Source organism: Arachis ipaensis, chromosome B5, assembly GCF_059453495.1.
Source record: "Arachis ipaensis isolate K30076 ecotype BB chromosome B5, ASM5945349v1, whole genome shotgun sequence".
Lineage (NCBI taxonomy): Eukaryota > Viridiplantae > Streptophyta > Magnoliopsida > Fabales > Fabaceae > Arachis > Arachis ipaensis.
In genome coordinates, this window is record NC_142440.1 from 56,184,972 (window position 1) to 56,209,673 (window position 24,702).

Genomic DNA, 24,702 nt, shown 5'->3' on the forward strand with positions numbered 1-24,702 from the left:
GATCAATGAATAAGAGTCTCATAGGGTGCAATCAAGTGAGTATTCTAGGACATGATAAAGGTCTGAAAGCCAGTGAAGGAATGAACCTAAGTTGCTATGCATGAAACCACCATAAAACCAAGGGTATGACCTCCACAATAATGACTCATTCCTCTTGGCATTCCATTCATCATTCTCTGGTTCCAGTACTTGCTTAGGGACAAGCAAGCTTTAAGTTTGGTTTTGTGATGCCAGGGCATTTTGGCCAGTTTCACTGACCTTTTCTTTACTATTTTAGGGTAGTTTCATGCATTTTCTTAGGAAATAAGCAAGTTTTGGATAGAATTTAACTTACATCTTGATTTAAGCATACATTGAGCACTTTACATGATTTCATGAGAATTTTGCATGAATTAGATGACAAATTGGATGATGCATGTCTCATGATGTGGATTAGAACTTTGATGCACTTTATGGCTTGATTTCAGGACAAAGGAAGCAAGGAAGAACCACGTTAGCAGCCACGTTAGTTTAACTAACGTGACCACTAACGTGGAATGGGAGCTAGCTTACAACGTTAATGAGAAAAGTAATCGCCAATAACGCCCTCGAAGCCATCATAACCCACGTTAAAAGTCACGTTAACTAAGTTAACGTGAACTCTAACGTGGAAGAAAGAAAATGGAGCCAACGTTAGTAATACTTACCTTTGTCACTAACGTTGGACCAAGCTCATAAGTGGCCATGTCCAGAGCCACGTTAACTTAGTTAACGTGGACTCTAATGTTGGGAAGCAAAAGAGAAGCCAACGTTAGTGATACTCACCTTTGTCACTAACGTTTGCCAAGCCACAATGAGCCACGTTAACTCCCACATTAACTTAGTTAACGTGGAAGCTAACGTGGAGAAAGCATGTGATCGCCAATGTTAGTGACACTTACCTTTGTCACTAACGTTGGGGTGAACCCACACAAGCCACTATGAGCAACGTTAACTCCCACGTTAACTAAGTTAACGTGGAAGCTAAAGTAGATAAGAGGGATGATGAGCCAACGTTAGTGACACTCACCTTTGTCACTAACGTTGGAGATGCCTAGCATTACTATGTTAGAAGCCACGTTAACCTAGTTAACGTGGGCTCTAACATGGGAAGTAGGGGCACCTTGGAATGTTAGTGACAAAGGTAAGTGTCACTAATGTTCTCAAAGAATTGGCAAGCCTACGTTAAGAGCCACGTTAACTAAGTTAACGTGAACTCTAACGTGGGGGGAGGGAAGTCTCTCAACGTTATTGGAAAAGGTCAGTCCCAATAACGTGTGCGAAGGACCAAGAAGCAACGTTAGTGATCACGTTAGTGCCACTAACGTTGAAGTTAACATGGATCATCCCTGGGTGAGGAACGTTAGTGAAAAAGGTGATTGTCACTAACGTTTTCGAACCCACATTCTCACTTAATGTTAACGCCACTAACGTCCTGAGCTAACCACCCTGCCTACTTCACACTTTCTCTCTGCAAGCAAAGCTAAGCCCACTGAAGAGTATAACTGCTTCAAACTCAAGATCTAAAGGCCCATATCTAAGACTTGAAGAACCAACTAGAAGATCAGAAGAGTAGTATATATAGGGGAAGTTTTGAATCAAGAAAAGAAAAGAGCTTTTGGGGGACGGGAAATTGAGAACTACTCTCTGTATAATTTACTTTCTCTGCACTTCTAGTTCTAGTTTTTAGGATGTATTCTCCATCTTTGTTTTCTATTTCAAGAGCTATGAACAACTAAACCCCTTTCATTGGGTTAGGGAGCTCTGTTGTAATTTGATGGATCAATACTAATTTTCATTACTCTTCTTCTATCTTTTCTCTTGATTTTACTAGAAAACTTTCAATCTTCATCCAATTGGGTAGTTATCTTGGAAAAGAAGCTATTCATACTTGGATCTCTTCTGAACCTTCGAAGAGGAATGAAGAGATCATGCTAGAAATGCTTTCTCATGTTGGACCAAATTGGGTTTGGTTGGGTATGGTGACTATAATCCTACCAACACTTGATTTGGGAATGTAGGTGGTATAATCAGTGACCATACTTCATCTCTTCTCATGAGCAATTGACCAAGGAATTGGCTATTGATCAAGATTTGAGAGATTGAATTACCAATGAATTGGAATTCGATCATTTAAGATTGCCAAGGAGATCAATGAATGCATTGATTGAGGAAGAGATGAAAATGAACTTGATTCGGAGAATGTAACATCTCCTAAGCCCAATGAATCCCCATTTCTGATCTTACCCATTCTCTTTAATTTCTGTAATTTACTTTTATGAGCATCTTCCCCATTCCCATTTACAATTCTGCAATTTACTTTCCGTCATTTACTTTCAGTTCTTTACTTCCAGCATTTACAATTTCTGCTATTTACTTTCCCGCCATTTAATTTCCTGCAACTCTCAAACCAAATTCTGATTCGCTCAACTAGAACATTCCTCTATATAAAGTTGCTTGACCAATCAATCCCTGTGGGATTCGACCTCACTCTATTGTGAGTTTTTACTTGACGATAATTCGGTATACTTGCCGAAGGAAAATTGTTGAGAGACAAGTTTCCGTGCTATCACCAACTCCTTGCTTGTTTGTGGCATTTGAACGCCAAAACTGAGCATGGGTTGGGCGTTTAAGACTAGCTCTCCATCCTTTTCTGGCGTTTGAGCGCCAGAATCATTCCTCTCTGGGCTCTTACTGTCCTCAGAGGGATTTTGGATGATATTTTGCTCATCCTCTGTCAGTTGTTCTTTCTTTGGCTTTCTGCTGCTCTGAAGCGAGGTATTTAATGTTTTCCCACTTCTTAATTGAACTGCCTGCCACTCGTCTATTATCTGCTTTGATAACTGCTGTTTTGTCTGATTCAATTGTGCCTTTATATTTTTATTAGCATTTTTGGTGTCTTGTAGCATCTCCTTGAATTCTGCTAGCTGTTTTGTTAGAAAGCACAATTGTTGATTAAGTTAAGTAACTTGTTCTCGAGGACCAAGTTCAGTAGATACTGCTTTGGCTTCTTCTTTTATGGAGGACCCATTACTTATGTACAGATGCTGGTTTCTGGCAACTATATCAATAAGCTCTTGAGCCTCTTTAATAGTTTTCCTCATGTGTATAGATCCACCAGCTGAGTGGTCTAGGGACATCTGAGCTCCTTCTGTAAGCCCATAGTAGAAGATGTCTAACTGCACCCACTCTAAAAACATTTTAGAGGGGTATTTCCTTAGCATCCCTCTGTACCTTTTCCATGCATTATAAAGGGATTCATCATCCTCTTGTTTAAAGCGTTGGATATCCAGCCTTAGCTGTGTCATCCTTTTTGGAGGGAAATATTGATTCAGAAATTTGTCTGATAACTATTTTCATGTCCTTATGCTTGCTGTGGGTTGGTTATTTAACCACCTTTTAGCTTGATCTTTTATAGCAAACGGAAACAGTAACAGTCTGTATACATCCTGATCTACCTCTTTGTCACGTACTGTGTCAGCAATTTGCAAGAATTGTACCAGAAACTCAGTAGGTTCCTCCTGTGGAAGACCGGAATACTGGCAGTTTTGCTGCACCATGACAATGAGCTGAAGATTTAGCTCAAAACTTCCTGCTTTGATGGAGGGTATACAGATACTACTCCCATATGCAGCAGTAATGGGGTTAGCATATGACCCCAGAGTCCTTCTGGACTGTTCATTTCTACTTAGATCCATGACGGAGAAAGGGAGATGATGTGAATTGCAAGTAAAATATATTTTATTTTATTTTTTGTTTTATTTAATTAAAAATTACCGAAAAAAATGAAATAAAATAAAGTAAAATAATTAGAAAATAAAATATAGATTTCGAAAATTAAAAGAAAAAGAGAATAAAAAGAAATTTGAATGTTGAATTGACTAATTAATTGAAAAGATTTGAAAATTTTTTAATATGATTTTTGAATAAGATTTTGAATTTTGAAAAGATTTGATTTTTAAAATAAAAATCTGAATTTTTAAAGGTAATTTTCGAAAAATCAGTTAAAATAAAGGGAAAGGATATTTTTGAATTCAATGAGGAAAGAGAAAAATAATAAAAAGACACAAAACTTAAAATTTTTTGATCCAATGCTCCTTATTTTCGAAAATTTTAGAGGGAAAACACCAAGGAACACCAAACTTAAAAATTTTAAGATCAAAATACAAAGAAGACTCAAGAACACCTTGAAGACTTACAAGAACAACAAGAACAAGATCCAAATATTCAAGAACATAAAATGGAACACCAAACTTAAAACTTTTAGAAAACTAAGAATAACTTTTCAAAAATTAAAGAAAAATAACAAGAGAACACCAAACTTAAAAGTTTGGCACCAAATTTAATCAAAGAAAAATTATTTTTAAAAAAGTTTTAAAAGGAAAATTCCTAATTACCAGGAACATAAACACAACGCTCTAGCCAATTGAGTTATAAATTTAAAGTGTTTTAATACGGTATTTAATGTATAATTTTTTTTTTTTGAAAACTGATATTTTGAAAAAGCACAAGAAAAAAAAGAAAAATCACAAAACAAGAAAAACTAAAGATCAAACAAGAAAAATAAACAAGAACAACTTGAAGATTAAGAAAGAACAATGAATATAAATTCGAAAATTTAAAAGAAAATAAAAACATGTAATTGACACCAAACTTAAAATATGAAACTAAAATCAAACAGGAAAACTCAATTATTAGTTTGTAAAAATTTTCGAAAAAGATTAAAAAGAGAAAATAAGAATTTAAAAAAATTCAACCAAAAACAATGATAGAAGACTCTAAACCAAAAAAGAAAAATTTTTCCTAATCTAAGCAACAAAATAAACCGTCAGTTGTTCAAACTCGAATAATCCCCGGCAACGGCGCCAAAAACTTGGTGCACGAAATTGTGATTCACACTTTTCACAACTCCGCACAACTAACCAGCAAGTGCACTGGGTCGTCCAAGTAATACCTTACGTGAGTAAGGGTCGATCCCACGGAGATTGTTGGCTTGAAGCAATCTATGGTTACCTTGTAAATCTTAGTCAGGAGATTAATTATGATTATCAGTTTGAATTGCAAAAAATAAAAGAGCATGAAATAAATACTTGTTATGCAGTAATGGAGAATATGTTGGAGTTTTGGAGATGCTTTGTCTTCTGAATCTCTGCTTTCCCCCTGTCTTCTTCTTCACGCACACAAGGTTCCTCCTATGGCAAGTTGTGTGTTAGTGGATCACCGTTGTCAATGGCTACCATCCGTCCTCTCAGTGAAAATGGTCCAGGTGCGCTGTCACTGCACGGCTAATCATCTGTCGGTTCTCACTCATGCTGGAATAGGATCCATTGATCCTTTTGCGTCTGTCACTACGTCCAACCCTTGTGAGTTTGAAGCTCGTCATAGTCATTCAATCTTTGAATCCTACTCGGAATACCACAGACAAGGTTTAGATTTTCCGAATTCTCAAAAATGCTGCCAATGGATTCTAGCTTATACCACGAAGATTCTGATTAAGGAATCCAAGAGATACTCATTCAATCGAAGGTAGAACGGGAGTGGTTGTCAGGAACGCGTTCATAGATTGAGAATGGCGATGAATGTCACGGATCATCACATTCATCATATTGAAGTGCGAATGAACATCTTAGATAGAAACAAGCGTGTTTGAATGGAAAACACAAATAATTGCATTAATTCATCGAGACACAGCAGAGCTTCTCACCCCCAACAATGGAGTTTAGAGACTCATGCTATCAAAGAGTACAAAGTTCAGATCTAAAAATGTCATGAGGTATAAAATAAATCTTTAAAAGTTGTTTAAATACTAAACTAGTAACCTAGGTTTTCAGAAAATGAGTAAACTAAGATGGATAGTGCAGAAATCCACTTCTGGGGCCCACTTGGTGTGTGCTGGGGTTGAGACTTGAGCTTTACACGTGCCTAGGCTGTTTCCAGAGTTAAACGCCAGGTTGTAACCTGTTTCTGGCGTTTAACTCCAACTTGTAACCTGTTTCTGGCGTTTAATGCCGGAATGCAACATGGAACTGGCGTTGAACGCCAGTTTACATCATTTATCCTTGAGCAAAGTATGGACTATTATATAGTGCTGGAAAGCCCTGGATGTATACTTTCCAACGCAATTGAGAGCGCACAATTTGGACTTCTATAGCTCCATAAAATCCATTTCGAGTGCAGGGAGGTCAGAATCCAACAACATCTGCAGTCCTTTTTCAGCCTGAATCAGATTTTTGCTCAGCTCCCTCAATTTCAGCAAGAAAATACCTGAAATCACAGAAAAATACACAAACTCATGGTAAAGTCCAGAAATATGAATTTTTCCTAGAAACTAATAAAAATATACTAAAAACTAACTAAAACATGCTAAAAACTACATGAAATTATCCCCAAAAAGCGTATAAAATATCCGCTCATCAACCATCCAACACAACATTCAAGTGGGCAAAATTATTATCCTTAAGCTTTAATTTCTCACTTGAATATGGGTTGCTTGAGATGGATAGAAAACTTAGAGCTCTTTGTGGAGTTAAGAGTAGAAGAGAATTGGTTAGTGGGTGGAAATGCCAATCAAGGTTCCTTATGGTTGGAAACTCAAAGTCTAAGTACAATGGTTGGTATAGTTCTCAACTAAAGGGGTCTAGGAAGATGCTTGGGTGTTCACTTGAGAATTTGGATCACCTCTCACCCAATTGGAATTGTGACGATCAACTTGAAGATGGGTGTCAAAACAAAGTGTGGGATCCCGGATCGCACAAGGAAAATCAAATTTGGGAGCCCATGGCTTGTGTGGAACTCCATCAAGGCTTGGAGTTATCATCTTTGAAGACTAAAGCTTATTGGAGATTCAAGCATTGGTGGATGTTCAAGGATAGCTTCAAGCACAAGCCACCTTAAGAGGAGCTCCCCATAAGTCCAACTTAAGGACAATAAACAAAAGCGCTAGGTGGGAGACACCCCACCATGGTAATATCTTTTCATTTTTCTCTTTTGTAAATATTGGTAGAATTAGTTTAAATTCATATTTAGAGTAGTTTGTTGAATCTATTTGGTGGTCTAATATGTTAAATAAGGTTTTATGGTATTTGGGTAGCTGTTTGGAGGTTTGGAATGCTTGGATTGGTGCAAGAACATGGAAAAATTTTGAAAAACAGAGCACCTACCCGCGCATGCACGCACCTGGCGTGTACGCGTGCCTCAAGCATTTTCGACCATCCACGCGGGCGCGCCATGTGCGCGGACGCGTGGATTGAAAAATCTCACCCCTCCATACATTGACCCGAGAGTTGCGCCTACACTTTGCCAACACCATGCCTGAAGCACAAACCACCCGCGCGTGCGTGCACATGGCGCGTACGCGTCCTTGAAGCTAATCGCGCAATGCGGGTGCACGCACGCTGTGCGCGTGCGCGCCGATAGCCCCACCTGCCCTCCTGGTACATGTTCCAAAGAGTTTTGCCCAGTTTGTGCCTATTCTGTGCCTGAAACCCACGCGTGCGCGCACCTGGCGCGTACGCGTCCTTTGGCCAAACTGCGCATCGGCGCGGAAGCGTGCATGACGCGTCCGCGCCGGTAAAAAAAAAATTTCTTTTCTTCCATTTTCTTTTATTGCATTTGCCTATTTTCATTCGTTGTATTTTAATTTTGTTTTTATAGCTTATTCTTATTTTCTTTTCTAAGTTTCTTATTTTAATAATGGTGTTGAATGCTCTTACTTAATTGTTGAGAATTTCTTCGTTACTATTGGTGCTTTGTGACTTGTTTGGCATTAATTGTTATACTTACGCTACACACAAGATTAGTGCTTTAGTCCTTCCTGACTCATGATCCCTTGTTTTTGTACCTCATCATCATTGAGTTAGGATGGGACCAAATGCTCTCATGCTTATCACTAATCTTGTTTGTGTCAAATATTGATTAAGCTTGATGCAACATGCTCTTCATGACATGTACCCATGCTTTGACTTTTCCCTTGCATCAAGTATTAGTCGATATGCCCTTTGCCTATATTGCTCTCTCACTTACATGCGTAGCTAACATGTAGTGAGAACCATACTTTTATTTGGCATTAGCCCCCTCCTATGTTCTAATTGCTTTCATATCTTTGTTGTAGGCTTAATTTTCTTTCTTTTTCTCTCCTTTAAGGTTGGCCACCAAGAAGGAAAGGATTGTAAAGGCTTCTAAATGGGGCAACAAACAAGTCCTCATGCACAACATTTTGAAGGAGCTCATTGATGACATGTCACCATGTCATGTTTTTCTATGCTTTTTCATACAAGAAATTGATGATTTGTGCTTAAATATTGAATGCTTTTGTGCTTAAATGGTATATTTTCTTGATCTTTTAATTTTATAAATCTTGTAGGAAATAAGAAGAAAGAGAAGCAAAGAAGCACAAAATAAGCTAAAAAAGAGAAAAAAAGAGCTTTGGGGAACACTTTGAAGTTGGAGTACACTTTGGAGCCTTAGGCCACGCTTTTAAAAGCGTGGCCCATGACCAAATAAAAGGAAAATAGGCAATCAGCACAAAGCTCAGCTCACTTGGAGAGCTGAGCGCTACAAGAGTGCAAAATGAGCTTGGAAAACAAAATTTTGGCTAAGTTAAAATCTGAGCGCTCACAGCATGACCATGCCTCCTTCCAAGGGCTATAACTTGAGCTACAGATGTCCGATTGATGTGCTTCCAGTTGCGTTGGAAAGCTGACATTCAGAGCTTTCCAACGATGTATGGCAACCTATATTTGGCATGAAATAGAGGCACGAATGAAATGCATCTTTAAGGGCCAAAAACAAGCAAAAAAATCAGCAAATGCTTCCACCAAGGCTCGAAGCTGGAACCTCACTCCAAGGCAAAGTAGCGCTCACTTAAAGAGTGCTGTGCTCTCCATAATGCTCACTTTGTGAGCTGAGCTTGGTCTTTCCTTTCCTTGTTTCTTGGCCTCATATTGGGCTCAGCTCACAAAGTGAGCAGAGCGCTACCCATGGGCATCAAGCAGCACAATTTGACACGGCCAGGGGCACACAAGGAGCGCACAAATTTGGCACCAAGGCACCAATGCTCAGCTCACTTTGTGAGCTGAGCTCTCCCCTGATGCCTTCCCCAAGCAATTTTCACAAGGGCCCAAAATTCAACCAAAATTCCATTTAAATTCAATTCTTCTCCAAATTGCATCAAGGCCAACCAAAACCATTTCTCCTCAAATCCAAAGTAAGCAAAGCCCACATCATCACTCAATGGCACAAGGATTAGATAGATTAGGAATTTCATTTAATTGTATTTTGTTTTTCATTTCATTTTCATTTTGTAAAGCCTATATAAGGCATTATTTTCATCTTTGTTTGGGGAGCTGGATTTTAGAGAGCACTAGGGGGAATTGGGAAGGAGAATTGATCTCTCTTCTTCCTTGTTCTTGCTTCTACACTTTTACTTTTCTTGCTTTGAATTTTGGGTGGAGAATTGAAGAAATTCTGTTTCAATCTCACCTTGAATTCTCTCTTGTTCTTTTACTGCATAATTCAAATTTCATTTGCTGTTTTAAATCTTCTTCTTCTGCAATCTGTTCTTTTACTTTTCTGTAATTATTCTCTTGTTGGATCAAGGACGGACTTGAGATCTAGACTTGTTTTCTAGTCTCTTTGATTTCCTGAGATCTTCAACCACTTTTAAATTACTGCAAATTAAGCATTGCTTTCTATTTTTTTAATTCTTCAAGCACTTTTCTTTAAAATCTGCTGCATTTGATTTCACATTCTAGTTCTCAGATTGATTGCTCTCTGATCTCCTTGTTCCCGATTTACTTTCCTGCACTTTTGTTCCTCTGCACTTTACAGTTGAGTTGTTGTGATCTTGATTTATTCTTCCTGCAATTTAAATTTTCAGTTGCTTGATCTATTGCTTTCTTTAATTTTCAGCACCCACTCCCCTTTATATTTCATGCAATTTACATTTCTTGTCATTTAAGATTCTTGCAATTTACATTTCTTGCTCTTTAAGTTTTCTGCCCATTTACTTTCTGCAATTTATAATTCCTTGTCATTTATATTCTGTTGCTTCAAGTTTCACCCAATTTCACTTAAATATTAGCTTGACTAAACTAATCACCCACTAAAGTTGCTTGATCCATCAATCCCTGTGGGATCGACCTCACCCTAAGTGAGTTTTACTACTTGATACGACCCGGTACACTTGCCGGTGAGTTTTTGGTGTTTTGGAAAATTCAGTTTTCCACAAAAATACCATCACTCATCAATTGTAGCAACTCATCCACTTTGCTCTTCTTTACATTCACCGAGGACGGTGCAAATTTCTAAGTGTGGGGAGGTTGTCTGATCGATCTCCATGGGTAACAATTTTCTTTTTCAACACCAATTTTTCAATTTTTGCCTTTGTTAGATTAGTTGTTGCATTGCATGATAGGTTGCATGTTAGTTAGAATTTTTAAATATTTTACCACTTCTTTTTATGTTAGGACTACTTGGTTAGGGTGATGATCTCTTTTCCAAGAAACTGTTTTTAGGGTACCCTACCAATTTGAAAAAAATTTTCCTTCTTGTTAAACTTGCTTGAAGAATGTATTTTGGAACATGGTTTTTGAGCTAAGAACACAAGCATGTGAGTTTTGAGCCCAATTGTGTGGTTACAACTTATAATCACTTATTTTCATTCTTGTGTGCATTATTCTTTTTCTATGATTGTAATCTTTGATTTGTTTGATTCTTTATGTCCATTATTTTGTGTATTCATGCATTTATATGATTGAGGCTATCATTTCATTTAGTTCACTTACCCAAATAGCCTACCTTTCATCAACCATTGTTAGCCAATTTTGAGCCTATTTAATCCCTTTTGTTCTTAATGTTAGCACATCACTACCCCTAAGTGAAAAACAATAATGTCCTTAATTTGGTTCTTTGATTAGCTTAGTCTAGTGAGGGTGTGTATCATTTGGGTATGGGAAACTTTGGACATTGGTTGATGTAAAAGTATAATTTTTGTTGAAAATATTGGAAATTGGGTACATATTCATGCACTATATGTAAAACCATATGCATTGATGTGTTTGTATATACTTTAAAAAATCAATGCATATGAAATGTTAATTAAAGAGAATGCATGAGTATGTGAAAAAGTGGGAGTCATGGGTAGCTAGGTTGTGTATTAGAATTGTATAGGTTGTTATATGTGTTAGGTGATAGCTTAGGCTAATCAAAAATTCAAATTTCAAGCTCACTTGACCATATGCATCCTACCTTGACCCTAGCCCCATTACAACCTATGAACAAGTCCTCATGATGAATGTATGCATGCATTGAATAATTGTTGATTGTTAGATGAAAAACAAATCATGGAAAGCATGATTAGAAGAGAATTGAGTGATCGACCCTATACACTTGAGCGATTGGAGTGGATACACTTCCGGTGAGGGTTTGATGCTCAATTCCTTGTTCCCGGCTTTCATGAGCTTTTCTTCTAGCAAGCCTATTTGAACTTCATTTTGATATTTGAATTGGTAGAGTTTGTGAGTCGTCATATGATCTTAGCCTTACTTGCTCATGTATGTCTTGGGGATTGATTTACTTTTAACCAAGTAGGTAGAATCATTGTGTATATAGTTGCATTCATATAGATAGGTGCATGTAGTTTATTTGCATTGAATAAATGTTCATAACCCTTTTCTTGTCCTTCTTTATTCTTAGCATGAGGACATTCTTGGTTTAAGTGTGGGGAGATTTGATAAACACCAATTTTGTGGTTTATCTTGTGCTTAATTTGGGGGATTTTATCACATTTTCTCACATTTATTCAATGAAATAGCATGGTTTTGCAATTTTCCCTTGATTTGTGCTTAAATGTGAAAACAAGCTTTTTAGGCCTTAAAATAGCCAAATTTAACTCACTTTAATTCCATTCGATGCCTTGATATGTTTGTTAAGTGGTTTCAGGTTTAGAAGGCATAGATTAGACTGAAGGAGTGAAGAAAAAGCATGCAAAGTGGGAGAACTCATGAAGAAATGAAGGAACCGTAAAGCTGTCAAGCCTGACCTCTTCGCACTCAATCGACCATAACCTGTACTATAGAGGTCCAAATGAGACGGTTCCAGTTGCGTTAGAAATCTAACATCCGTGGCTTTGACATGATATAAAATTTTCCATATGTTACTTCGCGTATAGGGGTGCGCATGCGTCATGTACGCGTGTGCGCCGATGCTGCTCGTAGCCCACTAAAGTGAAATCGCCCCCATCGATTTTTGAAGCACTTTGGGCCCAACCCAACTCATTTCTAATGCTATTTCATGCAAAATTCAAGCTTGGGCAAGGGGGTAAAAACTGTTTGGTAGTATAGCATCATGTAGGTTAGTTTCTAGAGAGAGAAGCTCCCTCTTCTCTCTAGAATTAGGTTAGGTTAATCCATCTTAGATCTAGGTTTAATTCCATGTTCTCATCTTATTTCCTTTACAATTTCTTGTTCTACTACTCTATTCTTCTTAGTTTTCTTGTTAATTTTATTTTTATGTCTCTTTTATGTCTATGAACACTCATGTTGGATCTTGTTTACGTTTGATGAAATTTAATGATGATGTTTGTTTTATTGATGATTTGAGTTGTTGATTTACTTTCCTTGCAATTTGTAGTTGGTAGATTTTACTATTCTTGCACATTTACCATAATTTCCATTTGTACCCACCAAGTGTTTGACAAAAGGCTTGGTTGGGCTTTAGAGTAGATTTTGAGCATTCTTGGCTTTGAAAGAGTAATTAGGCAATCTTGAGTCATGAATACCCAATTTACATTGATGATCTAGAGTTGTTAGTTAATATTATTTCCATTGACGCTAATCTTTTGCTAATCCAATTAGTGAGTTGATTAGGACATTTGGATTGAGATTAACTAGTCTTGTTTGACATTCTCCCTATGTGAAGATAACATGATACCTTCTTCCATTTGTTGGAGTTAACTAAATAAGATGAATTAATCATTGAATGACTATGATAGAAAGCCTATATTCTCAATTCCTTGCCATAAATGTCTCTCTTTATTAATTACTTTCTTTGATTTCTCTTTTTAATTTTCTTGTCATTTATTTTATTGCCCCTTTTATAAACCAAACCCCCCTTGCATCTTCATAACCAATAATTGAGCACTTCATTGCAACTCCTTGTGAGATGACCCAGAGTTCAAATACTTCGGTTAATTCTTTTTTGGGGTTTGTACTTGTGACACAACCAATATTTTTGATTTGGAGGATTGTTTGTTGGTGTAGAACTATACTTGCAACGAGAATTCATTCATTTTGTGTGAAATTCTGTACCGACACGACAATTTTCTTAAATCAACCTTCCAAAAATAAATTCAAGAAAAAATTTGCTAGTGAAGGCCACAAGGTTTGAACTCATGGGCAAGGGGATTAAGGGAAGCGCTACCCTTGAAAGGAAATAAGCCAAAATTGCCTGAAGTGCATTCCCTGGGGTTCGAACCATGCACATCATGGAAGCAGGGAAGGAGGCGTTGCTTTGTTGCACAAAGGAAAAGGGCCAGCAATGCTTCCCCAAGGATTCAAACTTGAGTTCACACTAGAGACAAGGAGGAAGCTACGCTCATGCCATGAACCGAGTGCTCTCCCTTGTCTTGCCAAGCCTTGTCACGCACCAACATTGATACGGCCAGGGAGCACCAATGCTGTGCTCATGCCATGAACCGAGCCTTGCCCTGGGAGTAACACCCATGGGCTAAAAATTCAATCAAAATTCCAAATTAAGTAAAGTCTTCACAAAATAAAAAAGGCCCATTCCAAATTCTGAGTTCCAAAAATAGGAAGTGTATAAATAGAAGTTAGTTAGATTTAGAAAGAAGGGGATTTTACTTGGGAATTTTTTCATTGGAGTTCACTTTAATCTTTGAATATTCACTGTTAGTTGGGAGAGTGGGGAGGAGAATTGAGCTCTCTTCCTCTGGGATTTTCTTTTCTACTTACTTGACTCTTGTTTTGGATCTTGGGTGGAGAATTAAAAAAATTCTGTTTCAATCTCACCTTGAAATCTCTTTCTGTTGATTTTTCTGCATAATTCAAGGAATTGTGATTGGGATCTAAGTTTCTCTACTGATTTTCGTCTTTACTTCTTCTGTAATTGTTCTTGGTTGGATCAAGAAAGGAATTGAGATCTAGACTTGTTTTCTAGTCTCTTAACCCCTGAGATCTTTACTCTCTTAGTGAGAGTCTGCAATTTAAGTTTGGTTCATTTGTTGTTTGTTTTTTCAAGCAATTTTACTCTTCTGTTTGAGATCTGTTTCAATTCAAGTCATCTTCTATTCCTCTACTGATTGCTGTTTACTGTCTTTTGTTTAAATTCTGCATTCCCAGCTCCCGGACCCTTTTTATGATTCAAGCAATTTACATTTCTTGCACTCTAAGCTTAAGCTCTTTACATTTCTTACGATCTAAGTCACTGTCATTTACTTTACTTGTTCTTTAAGATTCGGCTCTTTAATTCTTCTACACTTTAAATTCTTGTCAATGTCCTCTCTCCCTTTACTTTTCATGCAATTTAGCTTCTGTCAGATACAAATCACTCAAATCAACTCTTGTTTGCTTGACTAAATCAACCACTAAACTAAAATTGCTCAATCCTTCAATCCCTGTAGGATCGACCTCACTCACGTGAGTTATTATTACTTGATGCGACCCGGTACACTTTCCAGTTAGATTTGTGTGTTGGGAATTCATTTTCCAAAAACACAAATCAAGGTGACACAATGTGTCAAACAATTAATATGCTTAACAGAAAACAAAAGAAAAAGGCTTAATCTAGATTATTACCTACTTAATCATTGTCGATCTAAAGCAACGGCGCCAAAAACTTGATGAGTGAAAATCGATTCCACACAAATTAACCAGCAAGTGTACCGGGTCGCATGAAGTAGTAAAACTCACGAAAGTAAGGTCAATCCCACAGGGATTGATGGATCAAGAAATTTTAGTATGGCGATTAGTCTAGTTAAGCTAATATCGATGAACTGGGTAAAATTGGATTGACAGAATGTAAATTGCAAGAAATCTAAAGTGCATAATGTAAAAAGCTTGAAAAGTAAATGGCAAGAAGCTATCAGGGATTGGAGATATCATAATCCTTCATGAATCAAATGGGTCTCAACTCCTTTCTCAATCATATGGGTAGATTTATGGCAGATTGAAATTGATTGGATCCCAATTCCCTGGTAATCCAATCTCTTTAATCACAGTCAGTCTTGCCAATTCCTTGATCCAATTGTCATGAGAAGAGGTTAAGTGCATTTCTCTCATCTATAAGCCACACTAACTCTCAAAATCTCAATTCCTCTCGAATAGTGTTGATCAAGAGAGTAGTGAAGGATAGAGCTCCAATTCTAATGTAAGTGATTCCCCTTCTGAGGCTCACATCCACATTCAATCGAATTAAACCCCCTTCCGGAGTGAGTAATTCACAATCAAAATAGAAGATATCCTATAGCTACACAATTGAGTTGAGAAGAAGAAGAATTTCATTGATTCATTAAGATTACAAGAGCTCCTCCCCCTAATGAATCTTGGGGTTTAGTTCATCATTGCTCTAATCAAAACAGAAAACAAAGAATGTAGAAAATTACAGAAAAGGAAAATACAAGAAAATCTATGCAGAATTCTCCAATTGGGGTTTCTGCCTCACTGGCCTTCCAGCTCTGCCAGCCTCACTCCCTTTCTAAATCAAATTCTCTTCTATTTATACACTTTCCAATTTAGTCCTCAAGTATTTGGATTGGGCTTTTTGGCATCTGTTGAAGTGCTTCTAAGAAAGGAATATTGATGTTGAGTGTCTTGAATATGTCCAGGAATTTTGGGTATTGCTTATCCTCATTTTCATTCTTGAACCTTTGAGGGTATGGAAGTTTGGGACATATGGCTTCACCCCTTCCTTCTTCTCTTGTAGCTGTGGTTCAAGGATGTTCTTGTCTCCCTTTGAGATTTGTGCATTCTTGGTTTTCTGATCCTCTTCACTTCTCTCCTCTATCTCTTCTTGCGGAACTTCTCTGTTGTGTTCTTCCTGAATGATGGCTTCTTTTCCCATAGTCTTCTCACTTCCCACTGTGATTGCTTTGCACTCCTCCCATTTTGTAGCTTTTCCTTTGTCCTTTGAGTTGTTTTCAGTGACACCAAGGAATGCATTTGGTTGCTTCTCACCCATCTATGTAATTTGTTTAGCCATTTGTCCCATGTGTCTCTCAAGATTTCTGATTTAAGCTTCTTGATCTTGTCTGGCCATCTCTTGAGTTTTGACGAGTTTATCGATCAACATTTCTATGTTGGAGATCCTTTCAGATTCTGGATGTGGCTGTGTGGGATGTGATGGTTGTTGGTGGAAGTTGTTTAAAAAATTGGAGGGGTTGTTTTGTGAATTAAATGGTGGTGTGGAGAAGTTATTTTGGGGAGTTTGTGAAGTGTGATGAGGTTGGATGTATGTATTTTGTGGTAGTGTGTAATGATTGTTGTTAATAGGGGGTTGGTTGTGCTTGTTGGTGTTGCAAAAGTTGTTAGAGTTGAAGTCCCTTTGTCCTTGATTCTGATGCTCACCCCACCTCAAGTTAGAATGAGTCCTCCAGGATGGATTGTATGCATCACCATGGAGGTCATGTTGGAATGAACTTGAGGTGTTGTTCATAATTTACACCTGTTTAGGGCCTTGTTGCTCATAGTTGAATTCCCCAAAACCTTCTTCAGATTGATTCCCTCCATGTGAGACTTGAGATTGGCTTTGTGTGTTAACGGCAGCAAGTTGCAGTCCATCAATTCTCTTGGCCATCATCTCCATTTGTTGCTGAATTTGTTGATGCATCTGCTTGTTTTGGGTCAGGATTGCATTTACTCCTTCAAGTTCCATCACTCCCCTCTTTGGACTTATGCCATGGTGCCTCTTAGATGAGTAAAAATATTGATTGTTGGCCACCATATCAATGAGATCTTATACTTCTTGGGTAGTTTTCATCATCTGGAGTGAACCTCCCGAGGAGTAATCTAATGCTTTTCTTGCCTTCATGGTCAATCTTTCATAAAAGTTTTGAAGTTTAACCCACTCACTGAACATCTTTGGTGGACATTTCTTTATGACAGCCTTGTATCTTTTCCACACCTCATAGAGTGATTTTCCCTCCTTTTGTGTGAAGGTTTGCACCTCTATTTTCAGCTTGATGATTCTCTGAGGTGGGTAAAACTTGGCTAGGAATTTGCTCACCAAATCATCCCAATTGTTGATGTTTTCCTTGGGAAAGGTTTCTAGCCATTGGACAGCATTGCCCCTCAAGGAGAATGGGAATAAAAGTAATTTGTAGATGTCAGGATGTACCCCATTTGTCTTGACAGTTTCACAAATCCTCAAGAAAACAAACAAATGTTAGTTGGGGTCTTTAAGAGGGCTGCCTCCATAAGCACAATTGTTCTGCACCAAAGTGATTAGTTGAGGCTTCAACTCAAACTCATTTGCATGAACATTTGGGGTGAGAATGCTGATCCCATAGTGTCTGGGATTGGGGATAGTATAAGAGGCCAACACTTTTATTGCAGGTTGGCATTGTTGGTCACTCCTTCTTCATGCACCTCATCCTCCATGACTTGCATAATCACAAACAAACCAAATGAAAACTGGACATTCTAGTGTTAGAATGTCTTTAGAGAGTTAGGTGACACAATGTGTCAAACAGTTAATATGCTTAATAGAAAACAAAAGAAAAAGGCTTAATCTAGATTATCACCTACTTAATCATTGTCGATCTAAATCAATCCCCGGCAACAGCGCCAAAAACTTGATGAGTGAAAATCGATTCCACACAAACTAACCGGCAAGTGTATCGGATCGCATCAAGTAGTAAAACTCACGAAAGTAAGGTCGATCCCACAGGGATTGATTGATCAAGCAATTTTAATATGGTGATTAGTCTAGTTAAGCTAATATTTATGAATTGAGTAAAATTGGATTGACAGAAAGTAAATTGCAAGAAATCTAAAGTGCAGAATGTAAAAAGCTTTAAAAGTAAATGGCAAGAAGCTTAATTAACTGAAACTTAAAGTGCAAGAAATTAAAAGGACTGAATCTTAAATTGCAAGGAATGTAAATAACTGAGTCTCAAAGTGGAGGAAAGTAAAAGTGCAGAAACTTAAAAGGCACGAAAACTTAAATTGCATGAAGTATAAAGGGAATTGGGTGCAGGAAATTAAAACAGAAGGTGACAATGTGAATTGCAGTGAAATCAGAGAGATCTAAGTTGAAGAAATTCAAAGAAAGTGATTCATCAGGGATTGGAGATATCATAATCCTTCATGAATGAAATGGGTCTCAACTCCTTTCTCAATCATATGGGTAGATCTATGGGAGATTGAAATTGATTGGATCCCAATTCCTTGGTAATCCAATCTCTCTAATCACAATCAATCTTGCCAATTCCTTGATCCAACTGTCATGAGAAGAGGTTAAGTGCATTTCTCTCATCCATAAGCCACACTAACTCTCAGGATCTCAATTCCACCCGAATAGTGTTGATCAAGAGAGTAGTGAAGGATAGAGTAATGATCGGATTTTTGTGTGGTTTAGAATTTCACAAATAAATCCTCGTTGCAAGTATAGTTTTTAAACCAACAAACAATCCTCTCATGCAAAAAATTGTTTGGCAGAAGTAAAACCCCAATAAAAAATACCGAAGTATTCAAATCTCGGGTCGTCTCTCAAAGGAATTGCAGAGAAGTGTTCTTGTTATTGGTTATGAGATGCATATTTTGGGATTTTGAATAAGTGGTATGCGAAATTGTTACTCAGGATGTGAATTATTGTTCGAAATTGATTCCCTGGCGATGGCACCAAAAACAGATGCACAGAACCATGGTCTAAACATATCTTCATAACTTCGCATAAATAACTAGCAAGTGCACTGGGTCGTCCAAGTAATACCTTACGTGAGTAAGGGTCGAATCCCACGGAGATTGTTGGTATGAAGCAAGCTATGGTCACCTTGTAAATCTCAGTCAGGCAGATATAAAATAGTAATGGGGTTTTCGAAAATAAGTAATAAAAGAAGGATAGAAATACTTATGTAAATCATTGGTGAAAATTTCAAATAAGCGTATGGAGATGCAATCGTTCCTCTGAACCTCTGCTTTCCTGCTGTCTTCATCCAATCAGTCTTACTCCTTTCTATGGCTGGCTTTTTGTAAGGATGTTACCGGTGCCAATGGTTACTTTCAATCCTCTCGGGAAAATGGTCCAAATGCTCTGTCACAGCACGGCTAATCGTCTGGAGGCATCACCCTTGTCGTTGGTTGCATCCTATTTCTCTCTGTGAAAATGGTCCGATGTGCTGTCACTGCATGGCTAATCATCTTGGAGGTTCTCGATCATACTAGAATAGAATTTACTATCCTTTTGCGTCTGTCACTACGCCCACCACTCGCGAGTTTTGAGTTCGTCACAGTCATTCAATCCCAGAGTCCTACTTGGAATACCACGGACAAGGTTTAGACTTTCTGGACTCTCATGAATGCCGCCATCAATCTAGCTTATACCACGAAGACTCTGATTAAGAGATCTAAGAGATACTCATTCAATCTAATGCAGAACGGAAGTGGTTGTCAGGCACGCGTTCATAGGGAATGATGATGATTGTCACGTTCATCACATTCAGGTTGAAGTGCGAATGAATATCTTAGAAGTGAAATAAGATGAATTGAATAGAAAACAGTAGTACTTTGTATTAATCTTTGAGGAACAGCAGAGCTCCATACCTTAATCTATGGAGTGCAGAAACTCTACCATTGAAAATACATAAGTGAAAGGTCCAGGCATGGCCGAATGGCCAGCCCCTCTGATCTAAGAACCAAGCGTCCAAAGATGATCAAAAGATAAAACTCAGGATGTCTAATACAATAGTAAAAAGTCCTATTTATAATAAACTAGCTACTAGGGTTTACAGAAGTAAGTAATTGATGCATAAATCCACTTTCGGGGCCCACTTGGTGTGTGCTTGGGCTGAGCTTGAATGTTACACGTGCAAAGGCTCTTGCTGGAGTTGAACGCCAGCTTTTGTGCCAGTTTGGGCGTTGAACTCCACTTTGCAGCTTGTTTCTGGCGCTGGACGCCAGAATTGGGCAGAGAGCTGGCGTTGAACGCCAGTTTGCGTCATCTAAACTTGGACAAAGTATGGACTATTATATATTGCTGGAAAGCCCTGCATGTCTACTTTCCAACGCAATTGAAAGCGCGCCATTTTGAGTTCTGTAGCTCCAGAAAATCCATTTTGAGTACAGGGAGGTCAGAATCCAACAGCATCAGCAGTCCTTCTTCAACCTCTGAATCTGATTTTTGCTCAAGTCCCTCAATTTCAGCCAGAAAATACCTGAAATCATGGAAAGATACAAAAACTCATAGTAAAGTCCAGAAATGTGAATTTAACATAAAAACTAATGAAAACATCCCTAAAAGTAACTAGATCCTACTAAAAACATAGTAAAAACTATGCCAAAAAGCGTATAAATTATCCGCTCATCACAACACCAAACTTAAATTGTTGCTTGTCCCCAAGCAACTGAAAATCAAATAGGATAAAAAGAAGAGAATATACTATAAATTCCAAACTATCAATGAAACATAGCTTCAATCAGATGAGCGGGACTTGTAGCTTTTTGCCTCTTGAATAGTTTTGGCATCTCACTTTATCCATTGAGGTTCAGAATGATTGGCATCTATAGGAACTCAGAGTTCAGATAGTGTTATTGATTCTCCTAGTTTAGTATGATGATTCTTGAACACAGCTTCTTTATGAGTCTTGGCCGTGGCCCTAAGCACTTTGTTTTCCAGTATTACCACCGGATACATAAATGCCACAGACACATAATTGGGTGACCCTTTTCAGATTGTGACTCAGGTTTGCTAAAGTCCCCAATTAGAGGTGTCCAGGGTTCTTAAGCACACTGTTCTTTTGCTTTGGACCTTGACTTTAACCACTCAGTCTCAAGTTTTCACTTGACACCTACACGCCAAAAGCACATGGTTAGGGACAGCTTGGTTTAGCCGCTTAGGCCAGGATTGTATTCCTTTAGGCCCTCCTATCCACTGATGCTCAAAGCCTTGGGATCCTTTTTATTTACCCTTGCCTTTTGGTTTTAAGAGCTTTTGGCTTTTTCTGCTTGCTTTTTCTTTCTATTTTTTTTCGCTTATATTTTTTTTTCTTCTCTTTTTTTTTTTTTTTGCAAGCTTTGTTCTTTGCTGCTTTTTCTTGCTTCAAGAATCATTTTTATGATTTTTCAGATTATCAAATAACATGTCTCCTTGTCATCATTCTTTCAAGAGCCAACATATTGAACATTCTTAAACAACAACTTCAAAAGACATATGCACTGTTCAAGCATTCATTCAGAAAACAAGAAGCATTGTCACCACATCAATATAATTAAACTAAGTTCAAGGATAAATTCGAAACTCATGTACTTCTTGTTCTTTTGAATTAAAACATTTTTCATTTAAGAGAGGTGATGGATTCATAGGACATTCATAACTTTTAAGACATGGTTACTAACTACTAATGATCATGTAATGAAGACACAAACATGGATAAGCACTTAACATAGAAAACGAAAAACAGAGAAAGTAAGAACAAGGAATGAGTCCACCTTAGTGATGACGGCATTTCCTTCTTGAGGAACCAATGATGTTCTTGAGCTCTTCTATGTCTCTTCCTTGCCTTTGTGGCTTGATTCCTAGTGATTTTTGGTATTTCTATCCTCAGTTGCTTCCAATAACTATGTGGAGGGAAGTGCATCCCCTAAGGTATCTCAGGGATCTCTTGATTTGCAGCCACATGTTCTACCACTGAGCTATAGATCCTTTACATAATTGTTTTACCACACCAAACTTAGAATGTTGCTCGCCCTCGAGCAAAAGAAGAAGGAATAGATGAAGAAGAAGATGTGGAGAACAAAAACTAGGATTATGAGGAAGGAAGGTGGGGATCCTGTGGGGTCCACAGATCCTGAGATGATCCTGTGAGGTCCACAGATCTTGAGGTGTCAAGGCATTTACATCCCTGCACCAATTTAGGCATGCAAAATGCCCTTGCACACAACTCTGGGCTTTCAGCGCCAGGTTGGTGCCCATTTTGGGCGTTCAACGCCCATTTGTTGCCCATTTCTGGTGTTGAACGCCAGAACCATGCTTGTTGTGGGCGTTCAGCGCCAGCTCTTCTCCAGGGTGCAATTCTGCGTTCACCGCCCAGATTATGCCCATTTTGGGCGTTCAGCGCCAGAGCCATGCTCTGTTCTGGCATTGAACGCCAGGCAGGTGCTTCTTCTAGGGTGTGATTTTTTTTCTGCTGTTTTTGATTCTGTTTCTAAATTTTTCGTTTATTTTGTGATTCCACATGATCAAGAACCTAAGAAAACATGAAAAACAAAAATAAAATTAGATAAATAAACATTGGGTTGCCTCCCAATAAGCGCTTCTTTAATGTCAATAGCTTGACAGTGGGCTCTCATGGAGCCTCACAGATGTGCAGAGCTTTGTTGAGACCTCCCAACACCAAACTTAGAGTTTGGATATGGGGGTTTGACACCAAACTTAGAGTTTGGTTGTGGCCTCCCAACACCAAACTTAGAGTTTGACTGTGGGGGCTTTGGTTGACTCTGCTTTGAGAGAAGCTTTTTCTGCTTCCTCTCCATGGATGTAGAGAGAGATCCTTGAGTTGTAAACATAAGGTTGTCCTTATTTAATTGAAGGATCAATTCTCCTCTGTCCACATCAATCACAACTCTTGCTGTGGCTAGGAAAGGCCTTCCTAGGATGATGGATTCATCCTCTTCCTTTCCAGTATCCAGGACTATGAAATCAGCAGGGATGTAAAGGCCTTCAACCTTTACTAACACGTCCTCTACTTGTCCATAAGCCTGTTTTCTTGAATTGTCTGCCATCTCTAATGAGATTTTAGCAGCTTGCACCCCATAGATTCCCAGTTTCTCTATTACAGAGAGGGGCATGAGGTTTATTCCTGAACCAAGGTCACACAGAGCCTTAAAGATCATGGTGCCTATGGTACAAGGTATTATGAACTTTCCAGGATCCTGTCTCTTATGTGGCAATGTCAGTTGATCCAGATCACTTAGTTCATTGGTGAACAAGGGAGGTTCATCTTCCCAAGTTTCAATACCAAATAATTTGGCATTTAGCTTCATGATTGCACCAAGGAACTTGGCAGCTTGCTCTTCAGTAACATCCTCATTCTCTTCAGAAGAGGAATACTCATCAGAGCTCATGAATGGCATAAGGAGGTTCAATGGAATCTCTATGGTCTCTAGATGAGTCTCAGATTCCTTAGGTTCCTCAGAGGGAAGTTCCTTATTGATCACTGGACGTCCCAGGAGGTCTTCCTCCTTGGGATTCACGTCCTTCTCCTCTCCTGTGGGTTCAGCCATGGTAAGTAATTCAATGGCCTTGCACTCTCCTTTTGGATTCTCTTCTGTATTGCTTGGGAGAGAACTAGGAGGGATTTCAGTGATCCTTTTACTCAGCTGGCCCACTTGTGCTTCCAAATTTCTAATGGAAGACCTTGTTTCATTCATGAAACTCACAGTGGCCTTAGATAGATCAGAGACTAAATTTGCTAAGCTAGATGGATTCTGCTCAGAATTCTCTGTCTGTTGCTGACTGGATGATGGAAAAGGCTTGCTATTGCTAAACCTGTTTCTTCCACCATTATTAAAGCCTTGTTGAGGCTTTTGATCCTTCCATGAGAGATTTGGGTGATTTCTCCATGATGGATTGTAGGTGTTTCTATATGGTTCACCCATGTATTTTAACTCTGCTATTGCAGGGTTCTCAGGATCATAAGCTTCTTCCTCAGAAGATGCCTCTTGAGTACTGTTGGATGCAGCTTGCATTCCATTCAGACTCTGAGAAATCATATTGACTTGCTGAGTCAATATTTTATTCTGAGCCAATATGGCATTCAGAGTATCAATTTCAAGAACTCCCTTCTTCATAGGCGTCCCATTACTCACAGGATTCCTCTCAGAAGTGTACATAAACTGGTTATTAGCAACCATGTCAATAAGTTCGTGAGCTTCTACAGGCGTTTTCTTTAGGTGAATGGATCTACCTGCAGAAGTATCCAATGACATCTTTGATAGCTCAGATAAACCATCATAGAATATATCCAGGATGGTCCATTCTGAAAGCATGTCAGAAGGACACTTTTTGGTCAGCTGCTTGTATCTTTCCCAAGCTTCATAGAGGGATTCACCTTCTTTCTGTCTGAAGGTTTGAACATCAGCTCTAAGCTTGCTCAGCTTTTGAGGAGGAAAGAACTTGGCTAAGAAAGTCGTGACCAGCTTATCCCAAGAGTTCAGACTGTCTTTGGGTTGAGAGTCCAACCATATTATAGCTCTGTCTCTTCCAGCAAAAGGGAAAAGCATGAGCCTGTAGACTTCAGGATCTACTCCATTAGTCTTAACAGTATCACAGATCTGTAAGAATTCAGTTAAGAACTAAAAAGGATCTTCAGATGGAAATCCATGAAACTTGCAGTTCTGCTGCATCAGAGAAACTAGCTGAGGTTTCAGCTCAAAATTGTTTGCTCCAATGGTAGGAATGGAGATGCTTCTTCCATGTAAATTGGAATTAGGTGCAGTAAAGTCACCAAGCATC

General features: G+C 38.4%; 1 non-coding gene across 1 annotated transcript; it reads left to right on the forward strand.

Annotated features, from left to right (window-relative positions):
• The first annotated feature begins 24,230 nt into the window (after window positions 1–24,230).
• Window positions 24,231–24,338, forward strand: LOC148564259 (small nucleolar RNA R71). Its single transcript, XR_015884494.1, has one exon. It is a non-coding gene; the product is annotated as a small nucleolar RNA R71 (small nucleolar RNA).
• Window positions 24,339–24,702: the final 364 nt, after the last annotated feature.